Below are 13168 nucleotides of genomic sequence, written 5' to 3'. Positions count from 1 at the left end.
AGCTCTCCTTTGCTTTTGGTTGTTTTTTTCCAGCTAGCTGAGGCAAAGCTCCTTGGACTGTGGATTTTCTTTCCTTTTTCTTGGAATTGTTTGAACCTGCTCTGGACTGAAAACCCACAGGAGCACTGGCAGCTCACACCTCTGTCACACCAGGCCTGGCCTGGGCCGCGGCATTTCCCAGTGCTGGAGGGACTGAGAACAGCCTGAGTGAGCTGGGCTGCAATGCACGGAAGGGACTCTGCTGAATTTGTCATCTCTTCTGAGCAGTGAGAGGTTTTTCTGTTTTGTATTGCTCATTTTTACACTGAGAAGTGCTTTGCCTGTTAAATAAACAGGGTTTTTTTCCACTTCTCTCTGAGGAAATATTTTTCCCCAAACCAGCATTTGAGAGAAGGACTGCTTGAATCTGTTTCCTAGAGGAACCCCATTCAGAGGTTTCCGCCTAGATTTGCCCTAGACCAAGACAGGCACTCACACATTTCTCGAACAGACAAAATTTACACAAGCTGATGTTCCCTTACAGATCATAAAACTCTCACAAACAATACAGAGCACAACTGTAACCACTATGTCAACCCAGGAAGAGCAAAATGAAGATTACTTCTGAAAACAGTAAAAACTAAGAAGGATATGGGAATAAACAACAGCTGTTCACCCTTGCCCTAAACAAGAATATTTAATGAACATGCAAAGGGTTGGTGTAGGGGATGAGAAGAATTTCTTAGTTAACCAGAAAAATTTGTTTCTCCCATCCAGGTATGTAAAGTCCAAAGGACATTTAATCTTCTTGCAATGATAACCCAGCATAGTTCACACACCCCCATCTGTATGTACTTAAGCACCAGTACACATGACAGAAGCAAGCTGCAGACCTTGGAATCCAGACAACAGCACCTGCACTACATCAGCCAGTCTCCTAATGAGCAAAACAGGACACTGTATATATATTGTATGTTAATAAGCTCAGGTTTTTTCATCCTTGCCTGATGTGCTTTCCCTTGGGCTTCACTCCATTTGACTAGCACAGGTGTCCCAGGGCTCCAACAATGGTAATTCTCAATTTTCATGAAAGCCAAAGCTGTCACTTGCTCATTGTCCTGCCTTACTCTTGAGAGATCCACATCTACATTTTGTGTAACAGTGAGAGGGAAAAAAAAAAAGAAGAAAAAAAAGAAAAAAGAAAAAAAAGAAAAAAAAAAAGAGAAAAATATGAAAAAAGTGGGATCATATTAACTTGTAAGATGACAGATTAAAAGCTCTTGGTGACTGACCATGAAGTTTGAAATTTCCTCTAAATATATTCATAAAATTTGAGCTTTAAACAAAACCAGAAAGGAGCTACTGTAAGAAGCCACTATGGGGAATAAATAAAAGCCCTGAGCCACAAGTAGCAAAAAGTAACAGGTTTTATGAACAAGTGGCCTACTTCCAAGCCTAATTGGTGTGTTTTTTTCAAGACAAAATAAACAATGATTATCCAGTTGGAATCAAAGCTGCATGACAAAGGACCTGTCCAGGTATAAAGGTTTGCCAGCAGAATCATACTGTAATGACACACATCTTTCATTGGCAAAAGCTCTTTAGAGGAACCTCAGCTGACAAAATCAACACCAGAAATAAGAATCTTTTGCCAGTATAATTTTATTTGCCCAAAGAATTTTGCTGGCTTAGCTGCATGGGCCAACATAGTGATATTTTTCATCCTGCCAACTGTGTGCCAGTCCAACTAGAGCATATAACACTGTTCAATTTCTGCAGAGTAGGCTGGATTCAGAACCTTTGCTTCAATTCACCACCGTTCACATAATCGTTATACATCTTTTCATGAATAAGAGAACATCTGGAAAAGATACAGTGACTTCTCTAGTAAGAACTGCAAACTGTTACAGCTGTTGATGAGCAGAATCTTGTTATAACATAACCATAAAGTCAAGGTAAATGAGTACATGGAAAGAAAATAAAAATTCTAATACTGATGTCCACACCCTGCATCCCCAGGCACTAGTATAAATCCTAGAACATAAATAATGCTTCATGCCTTAAAAAAAAACAAAAAAACTTTACCTAAAACCCTCTCTATTAGTAGTATTCAGAGCCATTTTGTTCTACCCAAGCCTTGACTTCAGAGTTGTGACCAGGACACATCATGGAAACGTGGCTGTCTGGGCACATACTAAACAACTTCCTGATGAAGGAAGAGTAAGGGAAATCTGAATTTGGGCTAATAAAAAATGGCAAAGAAATGCAGAACTTCCCAAAACTGCAAACTGTTTAAATAAAAAGCAGATGACTGAAAGAAAAGCCAAAATGAGCCAACTCTTGCAAATGTCCTAGCAGATAGCATCTGGGGTATTGTGCACAGTTCTGGGCTCCCCATCACAAGAGAAACACTGATTTACTGGAGAGTCCAATAAAGGGTCACAGAGACAATGAATCACCTAGAGCACCTCTTGTGTAAAGAAAGACTGAGACAGCCTTGGACTGGCTGATCAGCCTATAAAAGGGAAAGCTCAGGGCTATCTCTTCAGTGAGACACAGCAGGCTCCATTTCAGCATGAGTAACACTTCTTTACTCTGGAGAGTGACTGAGCACTGGCACAGGTTTCACAGAGGCTCTGGAGTCTCTCATCTTGGATTATCTCAAAAGCCATGACCCTCAGCATTTAGCTGTACCTAGCCCTGTTTCAGTAGGAGACCTGGACCAGATGACCTCCAGAAGTCCCTTCCAACTTCAGCCACTGTGATTCTGCAGTTGATTTTCAAGTAATGCTTAAACACAAGGCTTTTTTGATGCCTTTTTCCTGCGAAAGAAGTGCAACTTAAATAGGACTTCCAGGTACTTCAAAATGTATCCTGGACACACAAAGTGCCCTTGTGAGTATCTACAGATCCCCACTGAATACCAGATACACCTGAGGATTCAAAAAAGATCAGTTCTTTCTGCACTTCCAAACTTTTATCTTATTTTTTTTTCTTAATTCTCACACTGTCAAGAATTAAGAAAATTAATCTGTAACTTCTACTTGGGATGAAAATTCCACAGAGAACAAAAAAAGCCACTAAGCATGACACCGTTTCTTATAGCTTTCTTCATAAAAAAAAAGGTAGTTAAAAAACCTACCCTCTGCTGACTTACGAAGAAAGTATTTCAATTCAGATAGAATAACGCTTAGCAAGGCATATCATTCTGAAAAGAAGCCTACGAGATTTTCTTTAATTTGTTTTTGATATATGGCCATGTGGTAAGAAGAAAACTAGCCACATCTTAAAATGGAAACCAATGTTCAATAGCCATGTCAGGTTGCTAGTACAAAATTTTCTGTAGCAGCTTTATATGTATCAGGTTTCTTAGTAATTCATGTGAATTAAAGAGCCCTTCTGACAGTGAAACAGCAGAACTTTCCACAATACTTAGTAAAAAGAACACAATTTGTAAAATAAAAGCAACGTTACCAGACATGGTAAAAAGAAGATGCAAGTTCATCTCTTTTTTTTTGTCTTTCAACACTTTGATGGTATGTATCAATTACATGGTATATATCAATTGTAGCTGCAAATATAGCTAACAACTGTACCAAGAACATGCCTCAATAATCTTTCTGGACATCCATAATCCACTCCTGGCTAACAGGATCAATTCATTATTTACTGACGGTGGGCACAAAAGCCAATTCATTCTTCAGCAATGAGAACTGACAATGAATCCTCCATGTGAAGTTTAACTGTAAAACCTGAGGCATGCAATAGCAAATCATACAGCAATACTACAGAACTGTTTCAAAAAAAGCAGGGGAATGAAAGAAAGGCCAAACTGAGAGAGTTCTTGCAAAAGTCCTAGGAGATAGCATCTGGAGTACTACATGCAGTTCTGAGCTCCTACCACAAAAGAAACACTGACATACTGGACAGTCCAACAAAGACTTGCTTTACTTAAGGTCAAAACACCATAAATAAGATGAATATTTAATCTGTTGCTTATTCTACATCAGATTGACATTTTTGTGTTTTTCCAGTGTCTTCTCCATATCAGTTTCTTCTCTGAAATGCTTTTCTCACTTAACTGGATGTTTAGGATATACAAAAAAATACATTAAGAGACAGGTACATCCTAAGTGATGAAGTTTCACACATTAAGTACTTGAGAGAGTCCTACAAATTTGATTATTAGATACCAATTTCTCATTCCAAACACTGGAATATGACTTTGCTTCACATGAACTTTAAACACATGAAAATATTAGAAAAATGTAAAAATATTAGCATCATATTTAGCACTGCAGGACTCAACATCATTTAAAAAAAGAAGGAAATTATTTTAATATGACTTCATGTTTCTTCTTTTCAAGCTCTACTGCTCATACAAAATGGACAGTAAAATCCATATATCACAATGGCAGCACCTCCTTAGCTAATAATGAAGCAGGTTTCAGAATCAAGGCAGCACACAGCCATCTCAAAGTTCTTCAAATTGAATTTAATTAGTATTTGCTACTGCTTGCAGTACTTGCTGCAAGCAAACAATCCTTTGAAACATAAAAAAAGTTTTGCAGTAATTTTTTTACAGGAATGAATCAAAGCACTTTATATGCTCCAAACTCACAAAGATGTTAGCAACTTTTTATTTCTGCATCACCACATCATATTTTTTCTGAATGGGAATCTTTAACTCTCAACTAAATCTTAACTAATCTCAACTTTAACTAAAAACACCAACCAAACGTCAATATGGGAAGAAACCTCAGCTATACCTTCCCCTCTGTTAAAAAAAGTCCAACTGTTCGAAAAATATTAATTTCACCTTAAAATCCCAATTTATGGTCTCAGTTTTCAACTCAGCTTTGTCAGTGGTGTGACGGAAAATGGAAAAAAAAATTGTGCTATTTCTGTTGATGTTCCCTGCAATTAGTATGTACTATAATAGCAAGCATTTCAAGCTTTCTTAAAATTGAAAATTGAAAGTTACGCAACAAACAGTAGTGGTATCCAAAAATATCAATGGTGGTATTAAAAAAATCAATCTTCCATTAATAATTTTTTATCAGTCAATCTCCAAAATGCCTACCAAGATCTGAGGTAAAATGTCCATGTTTTGACATCTGCACCACCTTACACAACACAGAAAGGGTAATTTCAGGTGATGGTGTTAAAAGCTTTCTCTGGGCCTTCACAGAGTCCTGACTCCCTCTTTCATCCGTAAGCAGAAGATAAATTTTTAATTAAAATCACAGAATTATAGATAATTAATTTTCCTATGTACAAAGCTGAAACACATAGAAGTTCGCATGTGTACCATAAAAAAGTATTCATTACTGTAAATAAATTTCTTTAAATATCATAAAATGTGCTGAAATTGACATACTTAAAATGATACCAGGGCAAGAGTGTGGTGGTGACAAGACAAGGTGTTCAGGTATATGCACATCTGAAAAAGACCACATTTTAAATTTTAAAAATCCTTCTGCTCTTTCTGCTTTGATGAGAGAAGAAGGGAATCTCTAGAGAATCAGACTCAAAATTGCTTCACAGCAAAGTCTACTCTATGCTTAGTTTGCATATTCAGTGTGTATTCACTAATGATTTTGCCATTTAGGCATGTGAAACTAACAATACAGGTACTTCAGAGGAGACAGGGTAATTAGGACATTCATTACAAGTAAAAAGCAAAATCACACTCTTTCCACTTCAAGATTTTTTTCCCTGTATTAAACTACACATTTATAGATACACACAGGTATGCATACACACATATGAAACACAACACATGTAAATGGATGAGCTATCACTTGAGCAGTGAAGACTGAAATATTATTTGTGCGAATGGATGTTACACTGATGGTATTAGTTGACAAAGCATCAAAAGAACATCCAAATATTTACACTAATAAAAACATTACTCACACTGCTATAACTGACATCCACAATAGGCACAAGGACAAATCAGTATTTGAAATCTACCCCTAGTGAGAGGACTACTGGCATAGTAACTCAACCTTTCTTGTGGTAACACATACTCATACTTGACTGTCTTCACTATTGTTGCTTGTCATCACAATACTGAACTGCATTACCAAAAGATGGAAGAATCTTTTGGAACAGCACATCATACTGTTAAAAATTTCTGTATGTAATGTAGTTTGACGTGTTCTCAGTTCATACCACAATTTTCTCTCTACATTGTTTCACATTCTCTGTATTACTAATGATTTGAAGCCCCAACAAATGCCTTTCAAGCATTTTAGAAACTACACAATGGATCCACAAAAATCTGATTAGTACAACCAAACTGTCATATTAAGAACAAAATGGTCTTCAATATACTCACAGTGCTATTGGTGAAAAAAAATACAAACCAAAAAATAACAAGCAAGTCTTAAAGGATACAGCTTAAAAGAGTGGTATTTAAATACAGGCTTGAAAACTCAAAAGGTCAAGATACTTCATTCTAAGAATAAGGCACTCTAAGTTCCACCTTTTTGAATTTCCTTTTCCTCTGGGGAGATGCCACTGAATGAGGAAGAAAACACATCCCTCATGGCACACAGGACAATGGCAACCCTTGTTCTTCAGCTGTCCCAGCAGCCTCCAACACCAAACAGGGCTCCTGTCACCCTGTGCATCAGTTCTGTCCTTCTATTTATGATGCTTAATTTATTTTTTCCTTATTCTACAGATTTTCCATATGAAAGCAAATTTTCACAGGTGAAATAAATACCAAGGTTTTACTCTCCCCTTCATACAGTTCAGGGCAAATAAACTCTTCATTACCTATGGCTGGACATAGTGGGTCACCAAGCATATTGTTATGATTGGCATTTTGTTAAACTACATTTTTTTTAGAATTGATTTATCTACACTACAGAATGTTACATGTTGATACACTGCACAATTATCCTTAACAGCACAATCTAGGATTCCTGGTCATGGCTGCTTATGACTTAGAGAGATGCCCTCTTTCCTTGGTAAAGAACTGGCTGAATGGCCTGGCTTAGAGAATTCTAGTGAATGGGGTTATATTCAATTAGTGTCCAGTCACAAGTGGGTGTTCCACAGGACTCAGTACTGGGCAGCCCTACATAAGATCTCTATCAACAAACTGGACAAGATGATCAAGTGACTCCTCAGTAAGTCTGCAGACGACACAAAGCTGGGCAGAAGTTGACCTGCTGGAGGGTAAGAAGGCTCTGCAGATGTATCTGAACAGGATGTACCAATGTGCTGAGGTCAGAGTTCACAAGGCCCAGTGCCATATCCTGCCTCTGGGTCACAACAACCCCACACAGTGCTAAGGCTGAGGCAATGTCTGGAAAGCGTCCAGCAAAAAGGATCTGGGGCTGCTGGATGACAGCCCCTGAACATGAGCAGGAATGCGCCCAGGCAGCCAAGAAGGCCAATGGCATCCTGGCCTGTGTCATCAAAAATGTGGCCAGCAGGACCAGGGCAGGGATTGTCCCCTTGTACTTGGCACTGGTGAGGCCACTCCTAGAGTCCTGTGTCCAGTTCGGGGCCTGTACTGGTTTGAAAAGCAAAACCAGTGAGACTTCAAGTCAGTAATACAATTTTTAATAGGGAAGAGAAAAAAAAAGGGAAAACAAAATACATGCAATAATAAAAATAAAACCACTGACAGAGTCAGAATACAACCTGATACCCTGTCAGTCAGGGTGCTGGTGCAGTTTTCCTCCAAAGGGTCCAGTGATGATGTGGATAAAAGCCTGGTTCTTCCTCTGGAATCCAGTGGAAAAAGGCTGCCTTTGGCATTCTAAACCTCACTTTTTACCTAAGTAGGAAAGGTTTGGCTTGTCCTCCTGGCTGGAGCATCTCCCAATGGGATGATGTAATCTTATCAGTTATACAGTAGGACTCAATGGCCCATTAACAGAAGATACTTCCCACAGAGATAAGGATGATCACCTTTCTCAGATGGTAATAGAATATGTATGTTGTATTGTAAACCAGGAAAGGGCCCCTCACAACAAGAAGAACATTGAGGTGCTGGAGCATGGTGGGTCTGCAGCACAAGTCTTAAGAGAAGCAGCTGAAGGAGCTGGGGTTGTTTAACCTGGATGAAAGGAGACTCAGAGAACCTATCTCTCTCCATAGCTACCTGAAAAAAGGCTGCAGCAAGGTGGTTCTGTTTTCCAAGTAATAAGACAAGAAGAAATTACCTCAGTTTGCACCAGAGATAGTTTAAACTAGGTATTAGTACAATTTTCTTCACCAAAATGATCATCAAGCATTAGAACAGGCTTCCAAGGGAAGCAGTTGAGTCACCATCTCTGGAGGTAATAAAGAAGATATATAGACATAGGGATGTAACTTAGGGCTAGACTTGACAGTATGAGGTTAATGGCTGGACTTGATGATCTTATGGGTCTTTTTCAACCTAAATATTCTATTATTCTTTTCAAAGCTCATCCTATTTAGACCATGTGCTATATATTAGAGACTACATGATTTAAATATACACACATAATTCAGTTTTTATTAACAGTTTCGCTAAATTAATGAGCTGCTTTAAAAAGCATAGGGGGAAAAAAATGTTCTTCTCTAGAATCTAGGGATCTGAACACATCTTTTACTCTTAGCAGCCCGCAGAACTTCCTTTTTCACATGTGTCAGACTCAGTACAGGCCCTGTGAACACATAAGTACTGCAGCAGTGACTGGTTCCTCTGCTCCTACAAAATACACATGATGGGAGGTTGTCATCAAACAGGTCCTGTCATGGGTAAAGAACTCACTCATCAATATAAGTGACAAATTATTTGAGATTACAAACCCAAGAAAAATTTGGCATTTTCTGCTAAGTTAAACAAAATAAGGAATATATGAGAAAACGCTGCAGGTTCTCAGCTTCAAGAAACAGCTTCTACTTGTGTAGATCTTTTAATTTACTTTAGAAAAATAAGATTATTCTTACACAAAGTCAGAGGAAGGTCAATAAAAAACAAACCACTTGATACACATTAGGTGATATGCAAAGGAACACAAGCCTCGCTCCCCCAAACATATTCAAGTAAGCATGGTTTGTTGACTCGCTTCTTAAGCCTTATCTCACACCTTTTATATGGAGAAACAAAAAAGGCATTAACAACTTAAAACACAAGAAATTTGGTGAGATTTGGTGGGTTTTTTTTAAAACATTCTCAAGCCCTGCCCAGTGTTGAACAAAACAACAGATACACATAAACATTCGCTTATATGACAAAGAGCCAAAGAATACCAACACTATACAAGGTCCCAGCATTTGAATTTGAGAAAGTGTTCTGACTGTTCTCTGATACAGTAAGGAAATTAAATACAGAGGAAGAAAGCTTCACATATGTTCTCTAACCTATGATCTGTGACTAGACGTCTATAGGTTTTAACAGGTCTTTTGTGGCCAAAGCTGAATGTTTTTCCCCAAGCCATACTCATCCACTAGGAACTTATTTGTCTTCACAAGCTCCTTCCAGAACACTATTTTAAATGAATTTTCTAGTCTTCTACATCTCCTATCTCTTCACTTCCCATCTTGCTTTATATTCAGTTCTGATGTTTACTCAAGACACAAACTCAGAAGACAGATGAGAAATGCCCTCCCTCAGTATTTGCTAACAAAACAGTGTTAAATCTCCTTATATGAGATTAATGTCCAAGAACCAAACTTTGAAAATGCAGCTCATCAAAAATATTCATCCCATCACAAATTTTTTTAAGAACAGTCCCAACACAGGTCATCTAAACAACCTGAAAAGGGAAGAAAAGTCTGAAATTTTTGTCTAGAAAGCCATCTCCTAAAGCTTTCATGAAGACTGCCAGACAGAACATCTGCTCAGCAGCACTATAAATTTTGCCATGAATGTTCTCATCCCTTCTCACACAATTTACTGTTAGCTACTGCAGTGTGATGGAAGAAAAAAAAATTGGCCCCTTCTCTCAGAAATTAACAAAGCTGACAAAGACGGACCACAAGGCTAAGGCAAGAGGTTCTGCAGAGAATGTAGCTGACTTAATGCAATTTCTGAGTTTTTGTAGGACTGAGATATTCACAGATTTTGCAACAGGAACAAAACTGCAAGACTGATAAGATGAAAGAGCAAGTTAAACTGAAAGTAAGCAAAGCACAGCCTAGGCAGTGGTACTCACATGAAGCACTGGGCATTTTTGTAGTATCTGAGGTAGTAGTGGGAAGTAAAAAAAAAAAGCACAGCTGCTGAAAATAAACAAGGAAAGAAAAAATTCTAAGACAGCAAACCTGGAATGTATTTACTGAGAACCAGGAACTGCAGACATTAAAGAAAGAATGTCCCTATTTTCCTGAGAGGAAAAAAGTAAACAAATCAGTCTTTTTACTGCTACACTGCCAAGAGAAGACACTAAGCAAGTCAGATATACACTGCTTACCTACTTTTCTACCAGGTGAGGTACAGTTCCAGTACAATCCAGACAAAGTGGTCGGAAGGCAAACAGCAAAATACTCGAGGTGTAAAAGGGCTTCCTTTCTCTCTTTCCCCTCTGCACTGCTCTTAAAGAGCTGCTGTTATTATACACAGTACATATATATATATATATAAATAGAGTATATAATATATATTGTTACTATACATAATGTGTATATATATATTGTATATATATATGTATACATATATTTAATAAATATATTATGCATATTATATATAGTGCTACTAAAGACCAAAACCAGCACCAGTTTTCGATGTTCTGACAAACAGGCATCAGTAGAGGGCACCAAAAAACTAGTTTCCTTATCTTTTAAATGCTTAGTAAAAGAGGAACCTACCCACTCCCATGAGAAGCTGAAGAATTTAAAAAAATGAAAACCATCCGGTTAAATCACAGACCTCATCAAGTTATGCCCACAGCAGAATTCAAATATTCCATATTAGATTATTTAACTTGATATAAATTCTTGTATAGAGAAGGAAACCGCAAGGTCTGCTTCTGTGTGAATTGATTTAGTCCAGCCTGTATCTTCCAGAAGTTTTAAGAATCACTCCTCTAGAGTCAAAACAACTGACTAAAAATAGGGAAAAAAAAGTTCTGTATCTTTCCTCTACCCTTATTTCTGCCTTTCAAATCCTTCTGAGGCAAGGGGAGGTGGGGATAGTAAAGCTACACATACAGGCTAAATGAGAACTCCGTAAGTCAAAGACCTGTTCTGTGCAAATTCTTATTACATCTCCAGCAATTCAGCCCGTGTAGTCTCTACAAACAAGCATGTATGACAGCTCTGACTTATGACAACACTACAGTTTCATAGCACAAGGCTACAATTCAATAGCAGATAGGTCCGAAGAAATAACTTCCCTCCCTAACCACACAATTTTTATATTTTAGCAAGACCTTGCATAAAAACCTTCACAACTCTTAAAGACTTTCCTTAGCAAAGAGTTGAAAAAGTAACTTGACTTCATTAACAGTCCACTTGAAATAACAGAAGTTATCTGTTAATATAATGTCAATAAGCCATATTAAAAAAAACTTATTTAAAAAAACATAAACCTCACAAGTTGTTGTGACAAATCACAACAGTAACTGATTCAACTAATATCAGCTTCTGAGCCAAATCCTTGTATTTCAAAAAAAAGAAAAGACAATTATGTACTGTGACTTCCACACCACTGCAGGTACAAAGTAAGGACTCATGAACATGCAACTTCAATTCACTGTTTATTATACTTTTATTAATTAAAAAACCCCACAAAATGAACCATTTGATGAAAATCAAATGAAGTTCAACTTACGCTGTAAGTCCATGAGATAACAAAGAAAAATTCAAAAAGGAGATAATGAAATCTTTACTTTTTAAGACCCTTTTATTTACATACAACTTTTCACAATTAACACTCTTCACAAGTACCGTATGTTCTAGTTATAACAAGTTTTATAACTCCTACTTATTCACAAGTAGAATAACTCCTATTCACTGAAAGCTTTCTTCTTGTTATTGTATGTATGCATACATTTCATTTTTTGCCAGAGATCTGGTGATTAAGGAAGACCGAAAACATTGTGAACTATCACTAGCCAAGCATAGAAGCTATTTGCTCTTCCATCTTGTACTTAATCGTCTAATGACTGCACCCTCCTTTCTCTTACTGCACACATCAGTTTCCAAATGGAGATTTTCCTCTCTCAGAACAGCGAGTCTCTAATACCACAGCCACAGCACCCCCTTGAAGGTAAGAAAGGTAATGTAATATATAATGCTGCAAAGCAGTCTAAGGAGTCTGTTCTGTCAGCAGATAGAACGATTCCTGGGATGTGGATAAACACCATAAATTCGGCAAATGAAACCAAAGCAGCTGCTGCAGTGAATGACATTTAAGAACAAGCACATCATCAGCAACACTACATCAAATAAAATTGTGGAATGTAATTGTATTCAATACTTGAATAAGGCAGACTTCTAGTAATCCTGTTCATCTTAACATTCCAGTTCCCCACTCTAAATGTAAAGAACTTATCAGAAAACACACATCTGCTTCAAATACTACCTTTGAAAATCTCTTTCAAAATGCAAATGCTATACATTTGTAAACATTGTCACTTCCAGTTCAATTAACTTCTGTGTAAGTAATAACTAAGCTAACTGCTCTACACACTTACAATTTGAAATGGATGTTCTCAATTAAAAGGATATCAATGCACAGGTTAAAAACACACTTCTTATAGAAACAAGATGCAACTTTACAGTTCGAGCATAAAAAAAGTAATCCCCCTTGTGTTTTTTAGGCATAGGTTAACTCATGTGTACTGAAAAATACCAAATGCCCTAACCATATATGCTTGCTAAATCAGTTTCCTTAGAAAACTTTTCCTTAAAAACTGTTTCCTTAAACAGTTGTTCTTTTGACTAATTTATGGGCATTACAAATACCTAGAGACGTTATTTCACTATACGGATGGGAGCACTTTCAGTGCTTCAAAAACACTTGCTACCGCCTCGCACATTAACCTGCCTGTCTTGAGGAGTGCACACAACATTCCAGTCCTGGAAAGTCTGTAAATATTTAGGTTCCAGTTCTACCTTTTGCCAAAGTAGATAAAGCCACGCTAACGAGATCAGACAATTACATCCCTTTCGCAGCTCTCGTCCACCTCGCGGGCCTCCCCCGTGTAAGAAGCTCGGGCTCGCCGTCGGCCCAGGCCACACGGCCTCCTCCCCG

At 37.7% G+C, this 13168-nt stretch overlaps 1 protein-coding gene across 2 annotated transcripts in view; it reads right to left on the bottom strand.

The window, feature by feature from the left end:
- Window positions 1-13168, bottom strand: part of RNF38 (ring finger protein 38) — a 107389-nt gene that overhangs the window by 34545 nt on the left and 59676 nt on the right. The window lies entirely within an intron of this gene.

Source organism: Cinclus cinclus, chromosome Z (assembly GCF_963662255.1).
Source record: "Cinclus cinclus chromosome Z, bCinCin1.1, whole genome shotgun sequence".
NCBI classification, from domain to species: domain Eukaryota; kingdom Metazoa; phylum Chordata; class Aves; order Passeriformes; family Cinclidae; genus Cinclus; species Cinclus cinclus.
This window is presented reverse-complemented; position numbering and strand designations above follow the sequence as displayed.